We start from the raw sequence: 14,206 nt of genomic DNA on the forward strand, positions 1-14,206 counted from the left end.
AGCAGTTGCTTATTAGCAGTCCTTGGAGTAATATCTCAGTTGAAAGGAACTATTTAATGATTTACAAAACCTTGTAATTGTCTGTAATTAATGAGTTTCCTACATTATGCATAGAAAATTACAGCTTACTAAGATCGATACGTACAAATTGAAATGCACAGTCGCATTGCATGGAGCATTAGAACTCCATTGTTTTGACAAGAAGACACTATGAAACGCCACCCTGTTGTATGGAAGTGTAGAATTCACAACCGTATGAAATGTAGAAGTAGATAAGCATAATGCTATGCATACACGATTACACCTTACTTTGAAACGTTGATATGAGACGTTGGCATGGACTACTAAAATTCTACTTCTTTGACAGGCAGACACTATGCAGACGGACCCCGATGCATGGAACTGTAGAATTCACGTTCTTATGAAGTGCATATGCAGAGAAGCATAATACTATGCATAGAAGGTTACAGCTTACAAAGTTCGTAACGTTGAAATGAAATGGCCCATTGCATTGCATGTAGCATTAGAGCTCTATTGTTACGACACGCAGACAATGCGGAGCGCAATCCCGTTTCAAGAAATTGCAGAAATCACATATCTTTGAAGTGTAAAAACTGACAAGCGTAATCTTATGCATATAATGTTTCAGCTTACGTACTTAGAAACATTGATGTGAGATTCGCCACCGCATGTCATGGAGCATTAAGAACCTGTTGTTCCAATAGGCAGACTGTATGAAGGGCCATCTTGTTGCATGGACATGTGGATTTAACATTCTTTTGAAGTGTTGTGGCAGATGAGTATAATGCAATGCAGAACAGCTTACTGCTGTTGGATTGTTTCACAAAATGAATCTTGAGTTAAGAAATAGAATCCAGTATATAAACTGTGAAATAGTTTTGCCGGTTCAAGTAGGGTTCATGACTGTTTATACCTAGTGGCTTGAAAGGCAAACACGTGCAGACTTTGCGTCGTCTATTTCTTTAGGAAGGAGGACACTATATTTCCTATGCGGAGTCCTCACAATTATTAGAGCTTTTAAAGTGTAAAGACGTACCTTCAAACCTTAAGAATAAAGTTACAGACTATAAAGAACTTTGGATGGTTTTTCATTTATATTTACCCATAATTCAATAGGTTATGGGCCCAGTTTACGTATTTTAATAGTAGTAACATTTTAGTAGATATTCCTTTTAGTGATAACTTTTGCGTATGTGATTATGTGACTATAAGTGTAATATCAGAAGTATAAATAAGTGATTAAACTATAAAAGAAACATTGTTAGTGAATATAAACCTTTCTTTAAGAAAAAGAAAGAGAAGTATGGAAAGTACAAAAATCAAGAGGAGCATTAAACAATTTGATGGTGATCGCTACAGTATGTGGCAATTGAGAATTGGTGCACTGTTAAGCGAATTGAATAATTATTGATAAACTCGTTCCAGTAAAAATACCTGAAGATTGGAGGAAAGCAGAGAGGATTGCGAAAGGTGTCATTACTGAATATTTGGCAGATTCTTCTTTGAGCCTTGCAAATAATGCGAATACTGCTACTGAAATTTCGCAGAAATTGGATGCCACATATGAAAGGGAGAATTTAGCCACGCAATTGACTGTTAGAAAAAACTATTAAGTTTAAAACTACAGGGAGAGCAGCCCATGATCAAATATTTTACAACACTCAACGACATAATCACGGAACTCTTAGCAGCGTGTGCAGAATAAGAAGAAACGAATAAAGCTTTCCATTTACTGCTAACTCTTCCAACGTGCTATGGCGAGTAATTACCGCGATAGAACGTTTTCCGAAGAGAACCTAACATTAGCGTTTGTAGAAACTCGTTTATTGGTCCACGATGTAAAATTACGAACAGGCTGCTTGACAAGCGCGAATGTATTACATACTCAGAACATACATACAGATAGAGACAATTTTAATCCAAAAGTACATAAAAGACAAACCAGTAGAAACGACAAAATGGGATAATTTAAATGGCCAAAGAAACTATGAATATAAAATGCCATCATTGTGGACGAAAGGGCATAAAATAAAAGAACGTTTTTATTATAAAAGAACGCTTCAGCATGCGGAAAAGAGAAAGGTGATCGCCCAGGCAGCTCAATTAACAGAAGAATTGGATATAGAAAAAGTTCGGACATCCTCGTTTGACTTTATGACGGGGTACAATGAAAATGGGGAAGACGATAAAAATGTGACAATGTCTTTTCGACATTTGAGGAGATGAGTCCACCCTTGAAGATTTCGGTGGCAGAAAGTTGCTGTCCGTTAGAAGGATGCAAGAAGCAGGAATGGACATTGTATTTGTGACAGAGAAACCTTGAGGCAATGAAAACTGGTCAGAAAATAATGAAAGGTAAGGGAAAAAATAACTTCTTCATTACTGCTTCTTAAATGGAAAATGATGAAAGGTTGATTAATCACCAGATTCATAGTGCAGTAAATAATGACTATGAACTGTAGCATCAGCGTTTGGGCCACATTGGAAGATCAAAATTCGTAGAATTGAAGAATAAAAAAATGGTCAATGATGTAAATCATATTGAAATGATAGTGCCGAATGATAAGTTATGTGAGGTTTGGGTTAAAAGTAAACAAGCACAGTTATCATTCGAAAAGATAAAGAATATGGAGCATGAAAAGCGACCATTGCTTATTATTTTTTCAGACGTATGTGGTTTTATTATTCCTTCAACTATTAACGGAAGGAATTATTTTCTCCTGTTTGTGGACGAATATACACTTTACCGTGTAACATATCTGATTACGTATAAATCAGAAGTATTTTCTGCATTTAAAGATTTTGTATCTAGAAGTGAGGTTCATTTTAATTTAAAAGCTGTTCACTCGTATAGCGATAATGGCAGAGAATATCTGTCAAATAAGTTGAAAGATTATTGTGTAGAAAAAGTTACCATCTGACAGTTCCACGAACCCCCCAATTGGTGTTTCTGAGAGAATGGTCAGAACCATAACAGAAAAGTCACGCACGATGATAAGTGGTGCCAGTTTAAATGAAGTGTTTTATGGGGGGAAGCAGCTTTAACTGCGACGTATTTAATAAACTTAAGCCCAACAAAGGCTTTAAAACAAAGTAAAAGGCCATTTGAAATATGGCTTGATAAATAGCCAAAAGTAAAGTATCTACGAATTTTCGGTTCCACAGCTTATATTCATGATAAAACCCGAAAAACCATGTTTGATGAAAAATCTTGGAAGGGCAACAGAAATCATGGCCAAAAGATAATGTTATGCCTAATGATTGTGAATTCTACTAATCCATGCAACGGGATGGCGCTGCACAGAGTCTGTTTATCAAAATAGAAGAGGTCTAATAATCCATGCAATTCAAAGGCGCATCTCATTCTAAATTTTCAAAGTAAGTAAGCTAAATCTTATAAGCAAAGCATTATGCTTATCTGCTTCTACATTTCCAAAAATTGTGAATTATACATTTCCATGGGACGGAATAACGCTTCATAGTGTCTGCGTGTCAAAGCAGTAGAGTTCTAAAGCACCATGCAATGCGATAGCGCATCCCTTTTAAACGTTTCAAAGTAATTAAGCTGCAATCTTCTATGCATGGCGTTATTCTAAACTGCGTCTACATTTGTAAAGAATGTGAAATCTACAGTTTCATGCAACGGGTTGGCGCTTCACGATGTATGCATGTCAAAACAGTAGAGTTCTATTGCTCCATTCAATGCTATGACGCATCTCATTCCAACGTTTCAAGGTGAGTGAACTGTAATCTTTTATGCATCGAATTATGCTTGTCTGTTCCTACTCGTCTATAGAATATGAAGAATATAGATACATGCAAAAGGATGACGCTTCATAGTGACTGGATGTTAAAGCAATAGAAATCTAATGCTCAATGAAATGCGATGGCGCACCTCATTTCAACGCTGCAAATTATGTAAGCTGCAATCTTCAATTAATAGCATTATGCTTATCGACATCTACACTTCCTATGAATGTGAATTCTACAGTTCCCTGCAACGGGATGGCGCTTCACAGTGTCTGCATATCAAAGCAACGGAGTTCTATTGCTCAATGCAATGCCATGTCGCATGTCATTTTTTCGTTTTAATGTCAGAAAGCTGGAATCTTCTTTGCATAGCGTTATTTTTATATTCTCTTACACTACAGATGAATGTGAATTCTACAGTTCTGTGCAACGGGATGGCGCTTCAGTATGTCTGCGTAATAAGCACGTTGTTTGTGTATCCTTCCGCAAGGCACCTATAAACGGTCCTCAGTCGTAGCCGTGAAAATGACGGTGAAATGAAAATATCTAAATATCGATATAAATCGATGGCGCTGCATTGCGCTTTTTATATGCGCGTTTGTATACATATCCTTTTGGGACCGATATAATCTAATTTCAGGCAGTGGTGCTACAACCAATATAAGCAGGATACCAATAAAAATGTTCAGTTCGTTTTTTGTCATAGGCATCCAGGTTAGTTGGTGTCTAGAAAAACAGAAAATTTTTAAGTGTAAAAGCAAATGAGCATAATGCTATACATGGAAAATTACGAATTACTTACTCAGAAACGTTGAAATGAGATGCTCCATCGCATTCCATGGAGCATTAGGACTCTACTGCTTTGACAAGCTGACACTATGAGGCGCCATCCCGTTGCATAGAACTGTGGAATTCAGATTCTTTTGAAGTGCAGAAGCAGATAAGCATAATGCTATCCATAGAAGATTACAGCTTACTTACTTCGAATTGTTGACATCAGGTGGGCCATAGCAATGCATGGTGCTTTTGAGAACACCGTTGATTTGCCAGGCAGACACTGTGAGGCGCAATTAAGTTGCAAGGAACTCTAGCATTTACTTTCTCTTAAAATGTAGAAGCAGATAAGCATAATGCTATGCATCAAAGTATACTCTTTACTTACCTCGATACGATGAAATGCTATGCACCATCGTATTGTGATAACGCGGGTTTTTGAGTATGTCACTTGAGCGCCGGCCCCGCGAAAACGTGGGTTTCTGAGTCTGACGCTTGTGCGCTGATCCCACGATGATGTGCCATTTTTTGCTGGTTTGAGTATCTTGTACATCGATTTGTATGTACTTGCCATGGTTATATCGATCTTCAATTTTTATACCCAAAATATAAAACTTATACGATAGTTTAGAAACAATCAAAGCAAGAATTATTCTGGAACAGTTCATTCCATAGTCATTTTCTGTTTCGTACGCTTACGATTCTAGTTTACCAGTATAACAAGGCTTATTATTTTGTAACTTTTTACCCACATAATATGAGTGATATTATTGATGAGTTTATTGCTGACTCTCTATCGGATTATTCGATATACTCAGAAGATTCTGATATAAAAGTCGAGGACAGCGACAGTGATGTGGGTTCAAGGATAAAATTAAGAGCCATTTCACTACAGCATTCAAGCGATTCCGATGATTCCAGTGATTGTGTCAGATATCGATAAAATTCCTACCACATGTGTCAGGCCCAACAATTTTTCCTATTGATAAGAAAAGCGTAAAAGAAATCGTCGAATTGTTTACTGGCAATGATTTGTTTCAATTAATGATCAATGAATCCAACATGTATTACCAGAAAGATAAGGACAAGATGAGTGAGAGGAAAAAATATCAAAGTGATGTGATATTACTCTAGCCGAGAAGAAAAAATTTCTTGGTATAATTATAATGATGGGTTAGGTAAGGAAAGGTGTAAAAGATAATTACTGGTTCTCTAAATTTTACACGAGAACACCATCGTTCTCCACAATAATACCATGCAAGAGATTTCGCCAGATTTGTAGGACGTGGCATTTTTCAAAGAATCAAACAATAAACGATTCTAATAAGCTCGCTAAGATTCAGGCCATTTTGAGCTATTTATTAGATAAATTTAAATCTGTATACACACCCAGGAAAGAACTTTCGCTTGATTAATCCATTATTCCATGGCGTGGAAAATTGTCTATAAAAACATACAATCCGGCAAAAATAATAAAGTACGGCCTACTTTGCCGTATGCTTTGCGAAGCTAGAACCAGATATGTTACCAATATTGAAATGTACTGTGCGAACGGCAATAAATTGGACCAGATATATTATTAGTATTATGTCATTATTAAGTATTATGTCATTATTTGATAAAAATATATATTTGGGACACCACTTATACATGGACAACTATTATAATAGCATTAAAACTGCAGAATTGCTCATGATAAATGGTACAGGAGTTTGTGGTACAATTAGAGCAAATAGGGGTGTTCCTGAGTCTTTACTGCATTTCAGATTGAAAACTGGAGATTATAAATGTAAAAGTATGGGTGAAGTTTTAGTACAGGCGTGGAAGCCGGAACAGAATGTCGTACACATGGTTTCCACGATACATTCGGGAAAATTAATTAAAACAAATGAAATACACTGGAAAACAAAACAAGAAATTATAAAACCTTATTCCGTCATAGAATATAATAAATATATGATTGGTGCAGATTTGGCAGATCATTATTTATCATATTATTCCATCATGAGAAAAACGGTGAAGTGGACAAAGAAGACAGTCTTGTTTCTTTTAAATTGTGCACTGTTTATTGCATTTAGATTATATATTGAATTGAATGGCAACATTATAAAATATAAACAATTTTTACATATTGATAGACGTTCTTGGATCGAGGAAAACGCAAATGTACAAGATGTACTAAATGATACCTCTATTACTACTCTTTCTAACAATTCAAATACTTCTGTACATGTTCCTACACCTCGCACACCAATATTTTATAGCTCCAGAGACTTTCGGATCATATGAAGAATAATAAAGTTACCAGAATTTTTGGATAAGGGAAGAAACTGATTCGTACGACGTCCTTTAAAGTTTGCTCTGCTGGTAAAAAGAGAAGCGAAAGCAGCTTTATGTGTGCTGAATGCATAATACCTTTACATCTTGGACATTGTAAATACTTGCTTCAAGTATTAAAACATTTGCCTTCTGTTTACGTTATGTATATGAATTAATCCACCATGAAATAAGAAACTGTACTTTTCTCCATTAATATAAATTAAAAATTTCCATCCTCTTTTTCTAATTACCGTTAAATTGTATATGATGAATATACAAATAAAATGTTCTATTTAACGAAAATATATAACGTTTTAAATATTTTATTTCGCTATTCAGTGACCTAAAACAAACGAATATGACCGGCGGGGAACTGGGATTTAAGATGCCAATACGTTACAGGTGCTCAGGCTTTAAATGTCTCTTAGGTCGCCGGTTATCAATGCGTTAAGCATAATGCTATGCATAAAAGATTAAACCTTTCATCCTTTGAATGGTTGGAATGATATGCACAATCCCATTGCATGGAACTGTATAATTCACATTCTTTTGAAGAACTGAAGCAGATAAGCATAATGTTATGTATAAAAGAATGCAGCTTACTTACTATGAAACACTGAATTGGAATGCACCATGGCATTGCGTGCAGCATTAGAACAGTACAGTATTAACAAGCAGACATTGTGAAGGGCCAGCCTGCTGCATGGAAGTATAGATATCACAATCTTATCAAATATAGAAGTAGATATGCATAGTGCTGTGCATGGAACATTACAGATTACTTATTTTGAAATAATGAAATGAGACACGCTATCGCATAGCATGGAGCATTAAGCCTCCATTGCTTTGACACGAAGATACTGTGAAGCGCCGTCCCGTTGCATATAACTGTGTAATTTACATTGTCTTGAATGTGTAGAGTTAGATAAGCTTAATTTGTTGCACAGAACAGCACAACTTATTTATTTTAAAATGCTGAACTGAGATGCGCCATCGCATTGATTGGAACAGTAGAACTATATTGATCTGGCACGTAGACACTACGAAATGCAATCCTGTTGCAAGAACCTGTGGAATTCACATTATTTTGAAGTATATAAGCAGATTAGCTTAATGAATGTTATGGAACATTACAATGTACTTACTTTCGAGTTTTAAAATGAAATGCGACATCGCATTGAATAGACCATTGCAAGGCAATCATTTTGACAAGGTGGCACTTAGAAGAGCAGTGCAGCTACATGGAGCTGTAGAGATTGTATACTTTGTAATGTAGCACCAGATAAGCATAACTGCGTTGTATAGAATCTTACAACTGACTTGCTTCGAAACGTAGAACTAAGGAGCCCCATCTCGTTGCATCGACCTTTGGAAGTCATTTACTTTGTCCAGTTTACAGTTAGAAGAGTAACTAACTATTACATGGACCTCACGAAATTGCATGCAAATGTAATGTGGAACCAAGAAAGCATCGTTGTTGTTTGCATAAAACCTTACTAGTTGGTTATGTGATGTCAAATACATTCTCAACTAGAGGTATCAATAAGTAAACTAGCGTCACGTTACTAGCACGCATCCTGTTGATACTATATTTTCAAGAAATAAGATTAAAGATATTATTCCCAATTAATAAGATCAGAGTCATCACCTCACTGGCACGCATCCTGCTGACACCCTGATTCCCAATAAATAAGATTGAAGTCTTTGCCCCACCACCTAACAACTACACAGTCCTGGCAACTAGTCTTCAGTCTTGATTAATCTTTCGGTCTATACTGTGAAACTCTGCATAAGTGTCGTCGCGATATTGTAATAAACTTTATATTTCAAACATTAAATGAAGAGTCGAGTGAATAATTGCTCACTCGTAATTTTTTACGCCACTTTATAATATTTTTCGTGACGCTTACATTGAAACATTAAACTGAGAAGCGCCATTCTGTTTTGTGGACCTTCGGATGTTAATTACTTCGACAAGTTGACACTTAGAAGCACGGTACAGTTACATTGATCTGTAGAAAATACATACTGTATAATGCAGCACAAGATAAGCATGACTGTGTTGTATAAAACCTTACAACTTACTTACTTCGAAACGTAGAACTGAAAAGGGCTATCGCATTGCATGGACATTTGGATGTCAAGACTTTAACAAGTTGATACTTAGAAGAGCTATATAATAACGTTGATCTGTATAAATTACGTAAACAGTAACATAGAACCTAGTAACCATAATTGTGTTGCATGAGACCATATATTTTACTTACATTGAAACGTGGAACTAAGATGCGCCATCTAGTTGCATGGACCTTTCGAAGACAATTCTAAATGTTCACTTCTAAGTATAAACTTGCCACTGTAATTGACATCCAAATGTCCATGCAACCCGATAACGCTTCTCATTCTATGTTTCAAGCTAAGAATGTTGTAAGGTTCTGTACAACGTAAATATAGTTACTAGGTTCTATGCAACTATTAAGGTATTGCAATGAATGTAATTTCTACATATTCATGTAATTGTATGGCGCTTCTGAATGTGAAATTGTCCATGTAATTGATTTCCAATGGTCCATGTAACGCGATGGCGCTTCTCAGGTCTGCGTTTAAAAGCAGTTCTACATTACTATATATTTAATTTTTACAGATGCATGTGACTGTATAGTGCTTCGAAGTGCCAACTTGTCCAACAAATTGACTTCCAAAGCTGTACTTAGCTTAGCGTAGGTACTACAAAACGCCGTTGTAAGGTCCTGTGGAATTCACATTCCTTTGAACTCTATAAGCAGGTAAGTATAATGCGTTGCTTAGAACATTATAACTTACTTATGTTGAATCTATGAAACGAGATGCGCCACCACATTTTATGATGCATTAGAACTCTAATGTTTTGAAAAGTAGACACAACGAAGCGCAATCCTGTTGGAGGGAACTGTTAAACTCACATTCCATTGATGTGTAGAAGCAGATAAGCATAATGCAATGCGCAGAAAATTACAGTTATTGACGTATTTATAATATATGAAGAGTGTAAGTATACGTACTAATACGGAACATTTTCTTAGAACGTCATTAAATGGTGTAAAATTAAATAGAATTTTGGATATAATGGGTTATTTGGTGAAGGCAATCTATTGACAATCATCTAAAATATATAATAAGAATAAATATATATGCCCATTTGAAATATTTACTTAGAACATCGTGAAGTGTGATTTCTGTTGATACTTCTAATTGTGAACTTTGAATAGTAGAACTGAGATACACCATCGCGTTGCATGGATCTCTGGAATCCAATTGCTTTGATAAGTTGACACATACAAACGCTATACAGTGTGACAGAAACCCGTCTATAGTAAGTCGAGGGAAGCTCGATGAAAGGATTATTATTTAGCACGGTAAACTGAAAACGTATTTTTAATACAGGATACACAATTTAATCGATCACGTAAAACTCTTCACAGGCTCACGATCGCAAAAATAATCGACGGAAGGGAGGGTATTTCGAAGCTGCGAGTCTAGAGTTTCTTGGGCGCTAGCTACTCACAAAGGCGCAAGGAAATGGATTACACGATCCGGGGGACCCGAGACAGTACAACTGTCGAAATGCTCCTTCTCTCGACCGCGTCCAGCCGAGTACGTAAATTCGGTTAGCGGTATACTGAAGTCACGGCTTCTCTGTTTATAGCCTCGACGCGGGTTTAACAAATAAGAGCTAAGGGAATTACGCAACACGCCGGAATGAACAGGCGTCACCACCCGTTTCGCGATACAAAATACGACATATCATACGCAACAAAAGAAATGCGGCAGGAAAATGGGACGCTTTAGCGTATAAGAACTCACACTTTCTTTTCCAGGCTGTCCTGGCTGGCTATTCCTCTTGCACATTTTCACAATCGTTCATTGGGTATAATCGCTTGCTCTGTTCGCTCGCCAATTCGCTTGCTAATTGATCTTTCTGCGGTCCTCAGGCTTCTTGAATCCTCCTCCGGAGCTGCTTGATGGGGTGGGACTGTACGCTCCGGTATTGTTCGGGGTATCGATCAGTGGATTTCGTTGGATACCTCTTTTCGCCCCCCCCCCCCCCCCCCCGGGTGTCTCTGAGGGAGGATCACCTGATGGTTTGGATTGCGGCGCGCCTAGCGCGCCGCGCTCCCGTTGCTTAACTGCAGGGCCGCTGGACCTTTAACTTTTCGTTAGGGGGTTAGGGGGGCTGAAATTCTTCTTACATCCTAAAGGACATCCTCTTCATGGTAGTGGACGGCGGGCAGCGGTCACGTCATTGCAAGGTATATTCTAGTGTTCATCTGATTGATGGGTCTCCTTCACTGTCCAATTTACCGGATCCACCACCGTTATGCGTTATGTTTATATCGGCTACAATTCGATGGATTGTAAATCCCACACTTCCTTGCTGCGGGATAGCGTCACCAGATGTCTACGAATCGAAGCAATATAGTTTTATTGCTTCATGAAACGCGATGTCGCATCTCATTTCTGTGTTTCATGATAAGGTTTAATATTCATTGCAACGCGTTATGTATATCTAGTCAAGACTTCAAGAGAATGTAAATCCCACACATCCTAGCTATGTAATCGCATTTCTGGGTGTCTGGGTGGCGTCCTCCCAAAGGCATAGTTTCTAGATGCACAGCGAGGCGATGCAGTAGAGTTCAAATACTTTATTCAACGCGATGTCACAACTCATTTCAATGTTTAATGTATGATGTAATATTCAATTCAACGCGTTATGCTTATCTCTACACTTCAAAAGAATGTGAACCCTACACTGCCTTGGAGTAGCACTGCATTTTAAGATGCTCCTATTCTTCAAAAGAATATGTATCCTTCACTTCCTTGCAAAGCCATAGAGTTTCTAGATGTACAACGCGACGATGCAATAGAGTTCGAATACATCATTCCACGAGATGTCGCATTTCATTTCAATGTTTAGTGTAAGATTTAATATTTAATTCAACGCGTTATTTTTATAACTACTACACTTCAAAAGAATGTGAACCTTACTCCCCCTTACAGAGGGATGGCGTTTTAAGATGCTTCTACCCAGCAAACGAATGTGGTTTCTACACTTCCTTGCAAGGGGATAGCGTTTCTAAATGTCAACGTGTCGAAGCAATAGATTTCTAATACATCATTCGATGCGATATCGCATCTCATTTCAATGTTTCGTGAGAGGATGTAATGTTCAAGGCATCGAATTTTGTGTATCTGCATCTACACTTCAAGAGAGTGTAACTCCCACACTTACTTGCAATTCTTCATAAAACGTGATGTCCCATTTCATATCATCAGTGCAAAGTATGTAAGTAGATTTTAATGCTCTGTACGTCCCATTGTGCTTTTCTGCTTCTGCATTTAAAAAGAATGTGGATTCTACTTATCCATGCAACGCGATGGCGCTTCATATTTTGTGCATATCAAGGCAATGCAGTTTTTTTGCTACATGCAATGCGATAGCGCATCTCGTTTCAACATTTCAAGGTAAGTAACCTGTAACCTTCTATGCATAGCAATATGCTTATCTGCTTCTATGCTTTATAATGCTTTGGGATGTGAGAAAAACCTCAACCCTCCTTTAACCGTCTAAAGAGATGTCAAAAGTCCAGCGGCCCTGCAGGTGGGCCATGGGAGCGCGGCGCGTGAGGCGCTCCACAATTTGAATGATTAGGAGGACCCCACTCAGAGACACCCGAGGGGGCGAGAAGAGGTGATCGCCGAAATTCACTGACCGATTGCCCCAAACAATACCGAAGCGTACAGCCCACCCCACTAAGGAGCACCGAGGAAGATTCAGGAGACCCAAGGACCACCAGCGAATTCAAGGAACCTGAAGAAGAGAACGTGAGAGCTTATTCGCTGAAGCGTCCCATTTTCATGCCGCATTTCTTATATTGCACAATATATTGCACATATTCTATCTTATATCGTGAAGCGGTTGGTGATCCCCAGTCATTCGCGGCGTGTTGCGTAGTTTCCTGTAGCCCTTGTTAGTTAAACCCACGTCGAGGTCACATATAAAGAAGCCGTGACTTCAGTATCCCGCGCCCCGAGTGTATGCACTCGGCTAGGCGTAGTCGGGAGGAAGAGCATTTTGAAGTTTCGAGGGTTGTTCCGGCCCAGGTTTCCCAGGGTCATGTAGTCTATTTCTTTGCTGCTTTCTGAGCAGCTGGCGCTCAAGAAATTATAGTCTGGCAGTTTTGAAATACCCCCCGTTTCGATGATTATTTTTGCGATCGCGAGCCTGTGAAAAGTTCTACGTGAGCGGATACATTGTAACGATAGATCGCTTTAGATTAAAGTACGTTTTACACCTTAAAGCATTTGAATAATCAATCCCTTCGATCTTCCTTGACTTACTGTAGATAGTTTTCCATCACACCTGATAAAGACCATCACTTTACATAGATATATAGAACACACATAGCTTTAAACGGAGAACTGAGAGTTTGAGAACTTACTTTGAAACGTTGTTAGTGAGGAGCTCCATCGGATTTCATGGAAGCTCAGAACTTACTTTCTACGAAACGTAGGTAGATAAGGGCCACCGTGTTGCTTAGAACTTTAGAACTTGCTTACTTCAACAAAGATTTCTATTGGCGTCTTCCTTTCTTTTAGAAGAGTTTTTGATGAACCACTTACTTTTCACGTCTGCAATGTTTTTAAATGTATGCGAGGTGTAATCGTTTAAGTTTTAAAATGATTACTTAGTGTTGATTATTATTTAGTAACTCGGTTATAACCGTGTCTGCATAAGATTTAATCAATATGTTCAGAAGCCTGAAATTTATGCAGTTATTCGTTAGTCACTTATTGCTCAAACGGCAAAGATTCTGATCATTTGAAAATGGTTGACTTTCATCAATTTTCTTAGAAATTGAAATACTGTCTAACTGCTTGCATTAAAGACTGTAATTAAAATTTTCAAAATATTTTACCTCTTATAGATGTGTCACGTCTCGGGTCATGGAAAATTAACCGTTTGCCGGAGCAACACGCAGCCTCGAACGGTTCGGCTCGCACAATTGCGTCGAAGACCGGGTTCTATTTGGAACGCGGAACACTGCGCGAAAGTCACGGACGCGAGTATATAAAAAAGGGGACTTACTTTTCGAAGCCTTGGAAACCAGTAATTACTAACCTCGTTCCAGGTATAGTCGTCGGCGAAGACGGACGATGGAGTAGCTGCTTGTATCCATGTATTGGCGCACTAGAGAACGCAGGAAGTTCTTCCACGCATCGAGTTCGTTTATTCGTAGCAGAACGGTGCATTCAAATCGGATTCCAAAACACTAGATACGGGTCCACTAGCGGAGTGGGCCGC

Source organism: Xylocopa sonorina, chromosome 10 (assembly GCF_050948175.1).
Source record: "Xylocopa sonorina isolate GNS202 chromosome 10, iyXylSono1_principal, whole genome shotgun sequence".
Lineage (NCBI taxonomy): Eukaryota > Metazoa > Arthropoda > Insecta > Hymenoptera > Apidae > Xylocopa > Xylocopa sonorina.